A 14,583-nucleotide genomic window follows, 5' to 3' on the forward strand; every position below is an offset into this window, starting at 1 on the left:
TGAAGGCTCACAGCCAGCAAAAAACAAAGTGAGGATTTGGAAGCAAAAAATTGTTGTTTATATGTTTTTTATTGCCAAAAAGGGAAGACGTGTATCTGGGACTTTCTGCCTCTTGTGCCAAACTATTATGCTTGGCTTTACTATACACGTTAATGCTATTCACATTGATGCACTTGAGTGGATGCAAATAGAACTAGGAACAATATTCCAAAAAAGGCAACTTATCATTACAGTTTCCCTCCTTGTTATGCTGACATAGAGTAACAGGGATACTTCTTCAGAAAGAGGGAAAGCTGTGCAAAAGAACTATAGTTATCTCTTAGAGTAACATGTTACAGAAGGGCCTAAATATCCTAAAGTCATCATAGTCTGTCTGATCTTGGAAAGTAAGTAGGTCCAGTCCGGGTTAATACTTGAATGACAGACCAGCAATGAATTGGAATACTGTGGGCTATATTTCTGAGGAATGAACAGGTAAAATCACTTCTGAGTTTTCCTTGTTTAAGAAAACTCTGTGAAATTAAAGGATGTCACCATAAGTTGACAGAGGAATTGAAGGCACATACACATGCAATATGTTACAGGTAATGTTATTATTTGTTACATATTATTTCTAGGGTTTGGTTGCTAATGCTATTTGCTGCTTTACCACAGGCAGAAAGAAGTCTCATCCTAGCCCTGTGAGCACATATATACTTGCAGTCCTGATCATGAGTCTTACTAAGTGATGCTGGGGTAATCATTATATGCCAACCTAACCTACTTAACTGAGTTCATGGTACCCACTCAATAATTAAGCTCACAGGAACTCAATAATTGAATTGCCACCTACTTTCTAGAAGGAAATTTCAACAGTGAACAATTCTAGGCTTGGTGGCAATAGCTCATCAGTGAACCACTATTCACCCTGACACATCTGTGGGGCATCCATCTACAATGACAGATATGTGGTTTCACAAGGGCAGCCACATCTGTATGGTTTTCCTGCCACCTGGGAAAAGAGTAGAACCAACTATCCATTGAGCTGGGCTTGGATTTTACAGGCCTTACTTCCAATGTTCCATAAAGGGGACCATCCTTACCCCTTGGAAACGCACTCTTCTTCAACTTGGATCTGAATCCCACACCAAACATAATATGGGAGGACCTAATCTCTTATTGAAACTGAAGGTAGAGCAACAGAAGGCTGGCTTAAATAGACCACCTTCTAACTGGACTGATAGTTTTTATCCTGGCTCCTCCAGTCCTGCCCATCACCCAATGGTCTCAATTTCTATTGGCTACTTTTCTTGCTCTTCTGCAATGCTCATATAATTATAATAATAATAAGATTTATTTATATGCTGCCCAATCTCTTGGAATCTGGGCGACTTATAAGTCCTAGCCTCGGTTGCCATGGTGTTCTCCAGCTGACCCTCATTGGAATTTGGGCAGGAGACGGGAGGAGAGCTCTGGGTCCCCCTTCCCTCTCATGGCTGGAGGAGAGGTCTTATAAACTATGTGGGCTTCTGGGAAAGAGAAGCATTGATAACATGGCAGCAATATGAGGCACAGCATGCTGCATCTCTATTAAATATTTTAAAAAATCATAAAAGGGTAGAAAAACATATTTTTGGAATACTGAGAAACCTTGATGAAAATAATCCAGGACTAATGACAATCTTTGCAGTTTTGGACTTAGTCCGTTCAAAATGTGAACTTTGTAGTTTTACAGAGAAAACAGCATTTTCTGTGCAGGAAACAGTATTTAATGTCTGCAAAGTAATATTTCAACAGAGAAATATTAACTCATGCACAGAAAATTCTGTGTTCTGCACAGGAAAGCTTGTAATTGAGGATTTATTCTATGTAAAATGTACATATGGTTGATTTGCATAGAAAGTAGCATTTTCTGTGCAGCCATTTTCTGTATTGAAATATTCATTCCACCCAGAAAATGCTTGCTGTAGTTGGAGATATATTCTGTATGAAATTCACACATAGTTAATTTGCATGGAAAGCAGCATTTTCTGTGCAGGAGTGTGTGTGCAAAACAATCACATGCAATTTCCCCCCCATATTGTGAATAGCCTTCAAAAACTGCATGGTTTTCACAGACTTTCTCACAGTGATAAAACAAAATTGGTGAAATTACTTATTGCTACCTTTGAGAAGAAACTTAGTGAAGAATAACATCCCTAACATGATCCTCAAGGCCTTCCTGAGGCAAGTCACAAAGCAAATATGAAAAAGAAATTGGTTCAGTGATTATGTTGAAATATCAGGGTGGGGGCAGAATGAAAACCACAATATTTTAAATCCTAACTTATTGATAAAACTTAGGGTAGGGGGTCTTTCAAAATTAGCTAGCAAGTTTAAATGTTAGAAGTTGGTGGATATCCCTTTGTTTGTCTAAACAATGTCATGTTTGAGAATGGTGGTGAGCCTTTTGGACTGAACAGTGCTATAAACTAGGTCTAAACAAAATGGTAAACTCCAGAATCATTTCACTGAGAATTCTGTTTTGTTTGCTTTTAGCAGCAATTTACAGAAATTCAGAAATTTATTCTAATAGGGACAGAAAGGGCAAAGGATTACACTTTCTGTTCAAACCAGCATAGTTCTTTCTTCCGTATTGACTTTTGTTTAATTTCAAAAAGCTTGACTCAAGTTGCTATAAAGTCTGATATTCTCTCACGGACTTTATCTGGCCATGCTCCAATCACACTTCTACTGCAGTGAAAGGTTAAAAAATAATCTATTTGGCATTTAAACAAAAACCTATTATGAAAATAAGAAATACTTTTAGAAGCTAAAAAAACATCTGAAATGTTATTTTTAGTAAAATATGGGTAAAGATACTAGTATGATGACTGTTTGGGAAGCAGGAAAAGCCATGATGAGAGGCTTTTTAATACAGAAAAATAAAGAAGAGAAAAGGGGGAAAGAGGAGAAATGGAGAATAACAAAAGAAATTAAGAAAAAAGAACAAGAACTATAAATCAACCTGATGAATAAGAAGAAATTAAAAGAAATTTATTTGTTACAAAAGCAGTTATCTATATTGAGGATGGAAGATCTAGCTAAAAATCAATTATACATGTCAACAGCACTTCCAATATGCTAATAAACCTAGCAAAAGACTAGTCAATAGGTCAAGGAAAAGGAAAGAAAATAACGTTATAAACGAAATTCATCTCAGGGCTAAAATAAAATAAAAATGATTCCTTAATTCATTGGAGTTTGGGTTTGGATGCATACACAATCCACCATGTTTGCAGTAGAGAATCAGGATTATCACCTTTTTCTTTCTGATGTGTTCCTTGTCTTCATCAGCTTCACAGCAAGCCAATATAAGTCAGTTTTCACCATATGGTACATACTGAATTTGACCAGATACCAGATACTGAAGTCTATTTCAGTTCATTTGAAGAAATGAATAAATATCTCTGTAGTCAGGATAACAATTTAATGTGAAAGGAAGCAAAACTGACAAATTTTCTCCATCCCATATTTCTCATCCTGTAGCTGTTGCTATACTATACCCTATAAATAAAGAGTTTGAAAAATACTGCCTAAGCAGTGGGTTCTAGGTTGTGCAGGCCAAAACTAAACAGAAAACTATTTTGAACACAGAAATCACATTTTGCACATTTCATAATTCTCATTTCTTCCTTGTTCATTCGCCTGGATATGTTCACAAACAATCTGCAAGAATGTAAATTGCATAATTGTTCAGGAGAAAAGAGAAAGAACAACCTGTTGGCTGCTGATATTATCATAATTGAGCAAGAATTTTGTTGAGATGCTGATAATGGGACATTTCCATTCTTGTTTCTGGTCTGCAGTTCATTTGAATGCTTTTGATATTCAAATGGTTAATTGCATCTTTCCTGTATGTCAGGGTCTCTTTCCATGGCTTCTCTCTTACTGTTTTATGTATGAAAAGAGTTCTTTTGTGACCTATTAATTAACTTCTCTCTAAGTCTCTCTCAGCAGCTACTCAACTTTTTACCCATGGAACAAGAAAGTACATTATCACTCCTGGGGTCTCTCACAATTGATTCTTTCAGAGTTTTCATTGATCTTTCTCCAGTTGGGATAGCGATGTATATGCATGACAGAAATCCCTCGGAACACACATGTACCAAAAGCTGGTAAAATGCTGCCTAAAACCCCAAGTACATTTCTGTCCAAGATTCCTGTGGTGAGCCCTGAACTCTGAAATCTCTATAACTTTATTTCCATTTCCCTAACAATGTTTGGACAAGACAGACTGAAATTAATAAAAATTCTACAGGTAAAAAGGAAAAAGATGCAGAAAGAGGTACTATAGCCAATTCTACAGCATAATTCACCACTTCTTATGGGAGGTGACATTTTGCTATAGTTCAGTTCCCCAACACTTTGGGGACTTGTGCATTAGGGGAAACAATAATGTGGATACTTCCTGTTTAACAATGTGAAGCAGTAAATGAATTACAGCAGTAGTAGACTGGGTGGGATGATTTCCTAAATGTTTTCCAAAATGGTAACAAAAGGCCAAAACAGACAGCCCTAAAGAGGCGACGTCACACTGCCCCTTTAAGCACTAGATTGGGGCCACAGCAACCACACACCGTGGCCACTCCTTTTGGGAGCAGAAAAAGGATGCCCTTGCTGCTGCCGCCATGGCTTTTTGGAGTTTCAGTGGCATGGCACATCTAAACACCATGCCACTGAAATGCCATGCGGTCAGCTGTGTGGCTTCCTGGTGACAGTGTCAGAGTGCGCGAGATCTAAATGCTGTGCCCAGACGCCACCCCCAACCCAGCACTTAATGCTGGTCTGCTTTACACCAAAATCACTTAAGAGTTTCCATGTGGTTTCAGATCAGTGCAAATAAGTCTTAAGGTTTCCATTCATACATATGGTCTACAAGGATGGGCTTTCTCGTTTTTTGCAATGAACTGACAATCACTCTATTTTCCCCACTTTATCCTTGCAACATACTTGTAAGGTAGGTCAGAAGGGAATGTGACTGTCCAAAGGCTATCCATAAATTTTATTTCTCAATGTAGACTTGAGTCTGCATGTCCCTAGAATCTGCCCAACTTCTACCTATACATCAGGTAAGAGACTAGTGCTTGCTAACAGACAAGTTCTTACAGGAAGGGGCAGAGATACCACTAAAGTCCACATTAAAATTAAATAAATAAAGGGAACATTTTAGATGAAACAGGTATGCAATGGCTTAGTGGTTAAGATGCCAGTTCTGACAGTCGTTAAGGTTGAAGGTTGACAGTTTGAGGCCCAAGTGCTGCATGATGGGGTGTGCTCCCATCATTAGTCCCAACTCCTGCCAGCCTAGCAGTTCAAAAGCATACACATGTACTTAGATAAATAGGTACCACTTCAGTGGAAAGGTACAAGCGTTCCATGAAGTCATGCTGGCCACATGACCACTGGAGTTGTTTACTGACAATGCTGTCTCTTTGGCTTAGTAATGGAGATGAGCACAGCCCCCTACAAACAGTTATGACTAGACATTCATGTCATGGAAAACCTTTCCCTTTACCATTTTAAATGGAAAACTGGATGAAAGTCAAAGAATACTGAGAAGATTAGGAAGCACATATGCGTGTCAAATGTCTCCCAGGGCTTTTGCATGACTATAACCTACCATGAAATCACAAAATTCTGGTTAAATTGGAGAGCTATACTCTAATGAAAGTAACAGCTTTCATTTGAAAAGAAATGAAATAATATTTAAATGTTCCAGTAGAATTCTATATGAACTGAAATAATTTTGATGGGAAAGCTATATTTTTAAAGGAATGGGAGTAATAATGTATGGTTTTAAAACAATCTTTTCAATAGAGGTGATGTCTGAACATAGGTCCAAATCTAGCACTTTGAATAGAGCAGTGTGTCAAGTTTATGTGAGGCTTACACATGAACTTTCTTAAACCACATAAGAGAGGAGATGCACTTCAGTTGGGAAATATTTTTTCTCCTCACAGTCATCTTTATTGCTCCCATAATTATTTTAGACATAACTGTGCTTGGTCTGAGTAACACTTTTGTATTTATAAAGTGCATTTCAGCACTTAGATGAGTTTGCAGATTGGCTGCCTGCAGCTACTTCACTTTGAGAACAAAATTAATTGCATGTATGTCAGCAGATGCTGCAAATAAGCATAGTAGATGGCAGTAATAAATCTAAGCTACCCTACCAAACACTATCATATTTAACATGCACCCATCTTCAGTTTTCCCTTCCTAAGCATCAACTCACAGCATTATATGTGATCAGAGTTTACAATGAGTGTATTTTACTCAGTACATGTAGCTTCCCTCTCAGACTCTGAACATCATTCTTTAACTCTCACAAAAATGTATTGCAAAACCAATGTATTATTTTATTTGCTACCTGTATTTCATGTATGTATTCAACTTGTCTTAAACTATTGGTCTAAGAAGCTCAAGGCAATGTATTTGGTTTTCCTCCTTCTACCCTTTGTTCTCATGACAACTCTGCTAGATTAGTCAGGTACAGGGAGAGTGTTTGATCCATGGTTCCTGTGAAGGGAGAAGCTGGACAAACTGGGTAGAGCCAGCAAATCACAGAGACTGTAATGTTGTGGGGGTGGCCCAACTACGGGATCCAGGAAGTGATCCTAAGGGTAAACAGGCAAGGTAAGTGATAAGAGCCCAAGAGCCTAAGAATTGAAACTGTATGACCTGGATTGGAGTTCCATTGCAGTTATCCAATGAGCTTCATGGTCATGAGGGGTTTGAAATCAATCTTAGTCCAAGACATTAGCCAAAACACCATGGTAAAAGGAAATTATAAATGTCATAAATATTAAACACAAACTATGCTACAATATTACTGCCATGCATCAACAGGAAATTATGACCTGAATGTGGTCCTCACCATTGAAGCCATGGGAGGAATAGCACATAACACCTTCTCTTTCTGAAGCAAATTAGCTCTCTCCCACCTGTGTCCTCGATCCACTTCAAGGGCAAATTTGCTTGTGGCCTGAATATTTGGCTTAATTTCCCTGTGCTTTCTCCCAATACTTCTTGAGATCAACATCTTGGCAGGACTGAACAGCCTTTTGATACTTCCTTAAGAAAGCTCAAGGGGAGGTGGGCAGAATAAGCAGGAAGGGAGCCAAAATGAACATATCCATTTCTATCTGCTCTGTATATGAAAACAAAATGTTCCATTCTAGACCTCTGTTTCCCAGGACATATTCTCATTTCACTTATTTGGAAATGTCTCCTTAAGTTGACAAGTGTTAAAATATAACTGGTAAGCACCATTTTTATATATATATATACATATACATATACATATACACACACATATATATATATATATATATATATATATATATATATGAAAGATCAGATACTCCTTACTAAGCAGAGATGAAGACAATAACTTCCTGGCAGAGCTGCTACCACAGAATCCAGTAGCTTTCTTTGGCCAAATCAAACCCCTACTTTACAAATTAATTCACTTTACAGTGAAATTATGTATTCTCAAGGTCAGCCATGTCATAACATATAAATAACTTAATTTTTTTCTTAATAATCAGTTCAAAATCTGACACTTAACAGCATCTTAATTATATTTTGAAAACCATTTTGGATTTTTTCAAGATGTACTTTTAGAATGACCCATTGATTGCAATAATAAAATAGTATTTCATTCACTATTGATTACAACTTCAGGATGACAGGGTAAAGCACTCACTTCTAAGTGTTTGATTTGTAAAATATGTTGTACCAAATGAGAATAACAAAAAATAGATGTATCCTGTCAAGCTAAACAAGAAAATCTGAATAACATGTTTGCCCAAGAGTGCAAAGACATAATCACTATAATAAATAAAATAAATAATAAAACTTTTATTTATATCCCGCTTTTCTGTGACAAGACAATCAAAGCGGCTACAACAAATTACAATTAAAACATCTATTAAAAACACAATAAAATACAGCGAGGACAGAGCGGTGGGCTGATACATGATGTGGGGGGCAGTCATTCTGTGGCCAGGCACCTTTATTCAGGAAAGGCCTGCCGGAAGAGATCCGTCTTGACAGCTTTTTTAAAGCTGTCTAAGCTGGCAATTTGACGGATCTCGTCTGGCAGACCGTTCCATAGTTTGGGAGCAATTGCAGAGAAGGCCCTCTGGGAGGTAGCAGTTAGTCTGGTTTTTAAAGGCTGCAACAGATTCTGTCCAGAGGACCTGAGGGTGCGGGGCGGATTATATGGGAGTAGGCGATCCCTCAAATAGGTTGGGCCCAAGCCATGTAGGGCTTTAAAGGTTATAACCAAGACCTTGTACTGTGCCTGGAAACTAATAGGCAGCCAGTGAAGAGATTTTAGGACAGGTGTTATTCGGTCACTCCTAGTTTTTCCAGCGCCCATCCTGGCTGCCATATTTTGCACTAGTTGAAGTTTCCGGACTAGGCACAAGGGTAGCCCCAGGTAGAGTGCATTACAGAAATCAAGTCGTGAAGTTACCAGTGCATTTACAACAGTTTCTAGGTCCTTTACTTCCAGGAAAGGCGCAGCTGGCATATCAGCTGAAGCTGATAACAAGTGCTCCTGATCACCGCATTCACCTGATTTCTCATGTGAAGCAACAGATCTAGGAGCACCCCCAGACTGCGAACACAGTCCATTGTGGAGAGCGTGACCCCATCTAGGACTGGAGGTTGCAACCCTATACCTGGTTTGGGGGCCCCTACTGTAAGTACCTCCATTTTGTCTGGATTCAGCCTGAGTTTGTTTTTCTTCATCCAGCCCATTACCGCTTCAAGACATTGACTGAGGGGAGAAATGCCATCTGCTGTCATAGCTGCTGATTGGGACATGGAGAAATATATTTGGGTGTCATCAGCATACTAATGATTTCACTTTCTCCTTTCTATATTTCTCTTTAGAAAGTGCTATTATACTTTATGTATTAATGATATTATAGCAGAAATAATGTTTTGTGATGTTTTTATATCAGTGGCAATCAAAAAAAAGGGCAGATATTTCTTTGGTATCAAACTTTCATATCCCCTTTTGAACACTGTTCGGTATGACGACAGGAATAAACACTTGCTTAGGTCATAAATACATTCAACCATGCAATGCTGAGTTATATGATCCAGTAGTAAGACAATGCACAAAGTAAATTGATATCATCAGCATATTTAACCTGAAATAAATAATATTTAACTTGTTCAAGACTTCTTTGGTGCAAATTTGCCTTGGACAGGGCTGCCAATCTAGTTAGCTAGCTAGTCAATTAGTTAATTGATGAAATCCTCTGTAGAATTAAATATTCTTAATACTATTCTTTTTCTTGTCTTTTGAAATGGTATTAATAGTTACTCTGAGTTTCAGGTTTTGTTATTAACCTCAATGTATTCTATCAGACATGGCAGGCATACATCAGATAATAATTCAATATATAAAAAGGTTCAATCCCAGTATAAAAGCATTGTATCACAGAAGTCTCATGCTTGATAATTCTTGTGCAAGATAATTTGTGAAACCAGCAGTTCAGAGTACTTTATCCTAACAAAAGTTTTTATTGCACACATCGATACCTTCATTTTTAAGGACAAAGAATTGTTAAACCAAAGACTGGGTCACTTTTAATCCATGACCTCTAACTTTTGGCTTTACTTCACAGGCAATGGATTCTTGAAGGCCTCAAATACTACTCCAACAATAATGCAGTATGACTGATGTTATATAAAAGTATATTATATTGCTTCATACCTTGGGATGTGACCATGACCTTTTTTCAATTATTTTTATGACATGCAGCATTCTCATCTTTCACGGCTTCTTAGAACTATGGAACAGACTTTTACAAAGATGCCTTCATATGGTGATACATCAACTCACTGACTGGTTTGTGGCACAAGAAACAAGTGCATGATTTTAAAGATTATTCCTTAATGTAATACTGCTGTGATTATCCATTCACCAAGAAGTAGGATTAAAGTATATGTCAAATCCTGTAAAGTAGAAGATTCTCTTACCTGCATAGGAGTGTTGTGCATGTCAAAATATTGCTATCACTAAATATGTAGATGGGCATTTCAGATTCATGTACATTTATATGTTGATTCTTCTGATGGTCAACTCTGTAATACACTGATGATAGACTAATATTCTGGACATAGGTTTCTACAAGAAACTTCACCCAGTTGATAACGAAGTAGGATTGTAAAGACTATTAACTAATCTTGTCTTTGATGAGAAAAGGTATTTTGGAACACCCTGTAGAAAGAATTAGCAACCTCTGCAAGTACAGTCGGCCCTTCTTATACACGGATTTTTTATACACGGATTCAAGCATACACAGTTTAAAAATGTTCCAAAAAAGTATAAATTTACCTTGATTTTCCATTTTTTATAAGGGACACCATTTTGCTATGTCATTATATTTAATGGGACTTGAGCATACACGGATTTTGTTATACACGGGGGATCTTGGAACCAAACCCCAGCGTATAACAAGGGTCCACTGTATTTTCACTCTTTTGCATGAACATTTTGCAAAATGGGTGTGGTTCAAATTATGGTATCTTACAGCAATAGCAAGTACATTTCTATACCACTTATCAGTGCACTTAACCACTCCCGAAACAGTTTACAATGTGTTAAGCTAACTGCCCCCAATAAGCTAGGTACTCATTTTAGTGACCTTGGAAGGACGCCAGGCTGAGTTGACCCTGGAGCCCTGCCTGGGCTTGAACTCACAACCTTGTGATCTGTGAGTGAGTAGGTGCAGTACAGGCATTTAACCACTGCACCACAAAAGACCATATTCTTTGTTAAAGTCCCCAATTACTTTTTTTTAAAACAAACAAACAAATTAAGATAATTCCACCCAGTGGAGGGAAAATGGATTTAACATTCTTCATTCTTCTGTCCAAGAACAAAGCAAATCCCTATAAAAGAGTTACTGACTTATATTTATGTCCTTTATTTATTATTTTTTTAACATCTTCTTTTGAGAAGCTTGGGGGGGGGTGGTGGTGAGATAAATTAGGCTGAATGAAAGTGACTGGCCAAAGATTATCCAGTGACCTTTATGCCTGTATGGGGACTGGAATCAGAAGTTTCCAGCAACTAGTCCATCATTGTAAACATAACAACCTACTGTGTCACTGTCCTATCCCTGGGTTCTCATTCATCTCCACTACTTTATGCACTTCTCTCCCTGCTGTTGTTTATACCCAAAACAGATATTCCTGTCCTCTGACAAAACTGTTTACAGTAAAAGCTAGGCATAAAAACTGCTCCCCCACCCACCAAAAAAAGTTTGGTAATGTTTTAAAATATATAAATGGACATGCAAAATTCTGTGCATTTTCCCCTCAAGGTAAAAATAGCAGAACAGCAACCGTACTACCAATATATTAAACTTTATCGCACTGCCTCCAGTACCTGACTTACCTTTTTCAAATTGGGTTCAAATTCAGAATTTTTGCAGATTTTATCACACAGACATTTTCCTCAAAATTTCTTCCTATTCCCTCTAGTGTAGAATTCGGGCCTCATAAGTCACTTCGGGTGGCTATTTTTTCCAAGTCGGAAGCTTCAGAATTGGGGGGAAAGGGCCGCCACAGCGACTTACAAGGCCTGAATTCAACACTGGAGGGAACAGGAAGCCATTTTGAGGAACATGTCCATGCGATAAAATCAACATAACTTCTGAATTATACTGGTCAATGACTGAATAAATTTTATTACATTACATTATTACATAACTTCTGAATTTGAGCCCAATTCGGAAGAGGTAAGTCGGGCACCGGAGGCAGTACGATATTCATTTTAAAACAAAATAAACTAGTTCAGTACTATTGTTTGTTCCAGGTATAACTATTTCTGTATCTTCTCCATGTCTGCATTTTGCTGTAATTTTGGACAGAAAGAATTCCTGCAGGGTCAGAAGTACATTGAAAATGTTTTCCATATACCAGCAAGTATTCATCTGCCAAAAAAAAAAAAAAAAAAATCTCCATTTGCTGCTGAGATTTCGCAGAAACTGTGGCAATGCTGGAAGAGGATGCAAGATTTCCCTCATGCACCATGAAAGGCAAATCCTAGTTCTGTGTATATAGGCAACAATTTGGGATTTATCCCAGTTTTTTCATTTCCTCCCTCTGACATATAGCCTCTAACACCTAGCATTTGTTGCCAGTCTCCTATTCAAGTATTAGCCATAGCTGATCCTGTTTAGCTTCCAAAAACATTTCTTCGAAGGGGGTATTTTCTATTTCAGTTGAACGTAGGGTTGGGGAGAATTTTTGTTTTTAAGCAAACCATGGAGAAATTACCTTTCATGGAACACTATAAGATTCATTAAACTCAGTTGTAATGTTTGCAACAGATCCAGGTTTGTTAGAAAATGCTCAACTGGATATAGATAGTCCACCCCAGGTTTCCCTTTTTGCATTTGGCAAGACTAGAACAGTTGGCTTTTGGCTTTGCATAAGGAAGGAATTACAGAATAGCAAAGACTGCATCTTTTTAAAGCATCTGATACATTGATGTAGTCAAGTCTTTTTCTCCAAGTCTCAAGTGAAGTCTCAAGTCTCTACCTTCAAGTCTCAAATTAAGTGAAGTCCTTGCAAGATACTTTCAAGTCAAGTCTCAAGTCTGGGAGCCAAGTTTAACCGGGGGTGTGTGTTTGTGGGCTCTGTATATGTGAGCAGGTATAGTTTAAATAACTTGAAAATCAAGAAAATGTGCACAAAGTTAGGTTTTTTAAAAAATAACCTAGAACCTGTATATTCAACATGTTGTCCACTCTTTGGAGTGGCTACAAACCTAGCCAATTAACACAGAGATTAATAGGTTCTGGTTAGAATTTAGAATGGTCAAAAGAGTGGCTGAATATTATACCTGTGCTGTATGAGGTGGATTCATGTTGGTTGTGCAAGCACTCAGGAGATAGGTTCATTTCCTAAAAACTATGGCTCCTAAGGAAGCAATATGTCAGTGCAGAAAGCTGTGTTTGCATCTTGACAACTGACTTTGCCAATAAGAGCAGAGTCAGTGGTATCATTCATTTTGAGAAGCAGAGAAGACTCACCCTTGAAAGCACAAGTTGTTTTTCTTGAAGGAGAACAGCAAATGTACTAGGCATGAGCCCTGCTTACTGAGAGTGAGACTTGCCTGCTGTTCCTAAGAAAAGGTTTAGAAGGATCCTTCTGTCTCAAACTTGTTGCCTAATATGCTTGTTTGGTGTTCTCCTGTCAGATGTGTGTCCCACATTCTGCAGGTGAGTTTTACATGCTTCTTGAAGTGAATGATAAGGTGGACATTTCTAACATATTCCTGGATTAGGAAGGTCAGATGGTTTTGTCATGGTCTGGAGAGGAATTTATAATCTTGTTGTTGTTGTTGTTGTTGTTGTTGTATGCCTTTGAGTTGCTTCTGATTTATGGTGACCAAAAGGGGAACCTATCACAGGGTTTTCTTGGCTTGTTTCTTCAGTAGGGTTTGCAATTGTGATCCCCTGAGGCTAAGAGAGTGTGACTTGCCCAAGGTCACCCAGTGGGTTTCATGACCTAATCTCCAGAGTCATAGTCCAATGCTCATACCACTGCACCATGCTGGCTCTCAACTAAAGGAATTTTGCAGCCATGAAATGTGAAACACCATCTTTTATTTAGCTTGTAAATGCTAAAATGTATTTTCAAGCTAAACACAAAAAACAAAAACAAAACACATGTGTCCAGCTTTTCAACTGATTCCATTTTCTGACAATACCCTGGTCCCTAATCTGTCAGATAACTGGGGATTTCCTATATGGCAAACATAAAGTACCTCTTCCATCATGTGACCGGTAGGCAAAAAGCATGAAATGGAAGCACGTTGTTCAAAAGAGGAAAACCATTTTCTGTTCTGTAATATTTCTGCATGAATGTGTTATGCTATTGAACCAACACTAGTAAATGGGTTGCTAAAATATGCAAATTGCAAGTTGAGTTGAGTCAGTGCATCATTTATTGCAGTTGAGTCATTGAAGCAATCTGAGCATGACTTGAGTCAATCAACTTTGGTCCACATCACTGGTCTGAGAAGCCAAAATTCTTATTTCTGAGACTTTCAGGCCGCTAAAAACAACAGGTATTCAGGTTATACATTTTGCTGAATTTTGACTGCTACTGCCAACTTAGTAGTTGCATGCAAATGCATATATTACAGAAGTTTCAGTAGAATGTGTGTATTGGGGAACATACACAGTATGCATATCTTACCAGAATTTGTGTATGGAAATAAGCAATTTTTTTTTGTATCAGCCTTACAATTCAAAGTGCTCATGATATCAAGTGAAGTTCTATACTGCTTGAGACCTGCCTCTTCCTATATATTCCTGCCAAGAACTGAAACCTTCTATAGGGATGTTCCTCTCTCTAACACCTGTGAGGGCAACATACTGTGGGATTAAATGGGAAAGGGCCTTTTCTGCTCCATTGATAGGATACTTTCCCCTTGGAGGCCTGATTGACACTGATGTGGCTTCTTCCCACTTCCAAACAGAACACACCTTTTTTATTATTATTAAAACCTTTCAGTCCCAA

The sequence above is a fragment of the Sceloporus occidentalis genome, unplaced genomic scaffold (assembly GCF_023333645.1).
Source record: "Sceloporus occidentalis isolate IW3139 unplaced genomic scaffold, rSceOcc1.0.p SCAF_194, whole genome shotgun sequence".
Lineage (NCBI taxonomy): Eukaryota > Metazoa > Chordata > Lepidosauria > Squamata > Phrynosomatidae > Sceloporus > Sceloporus occidentalis.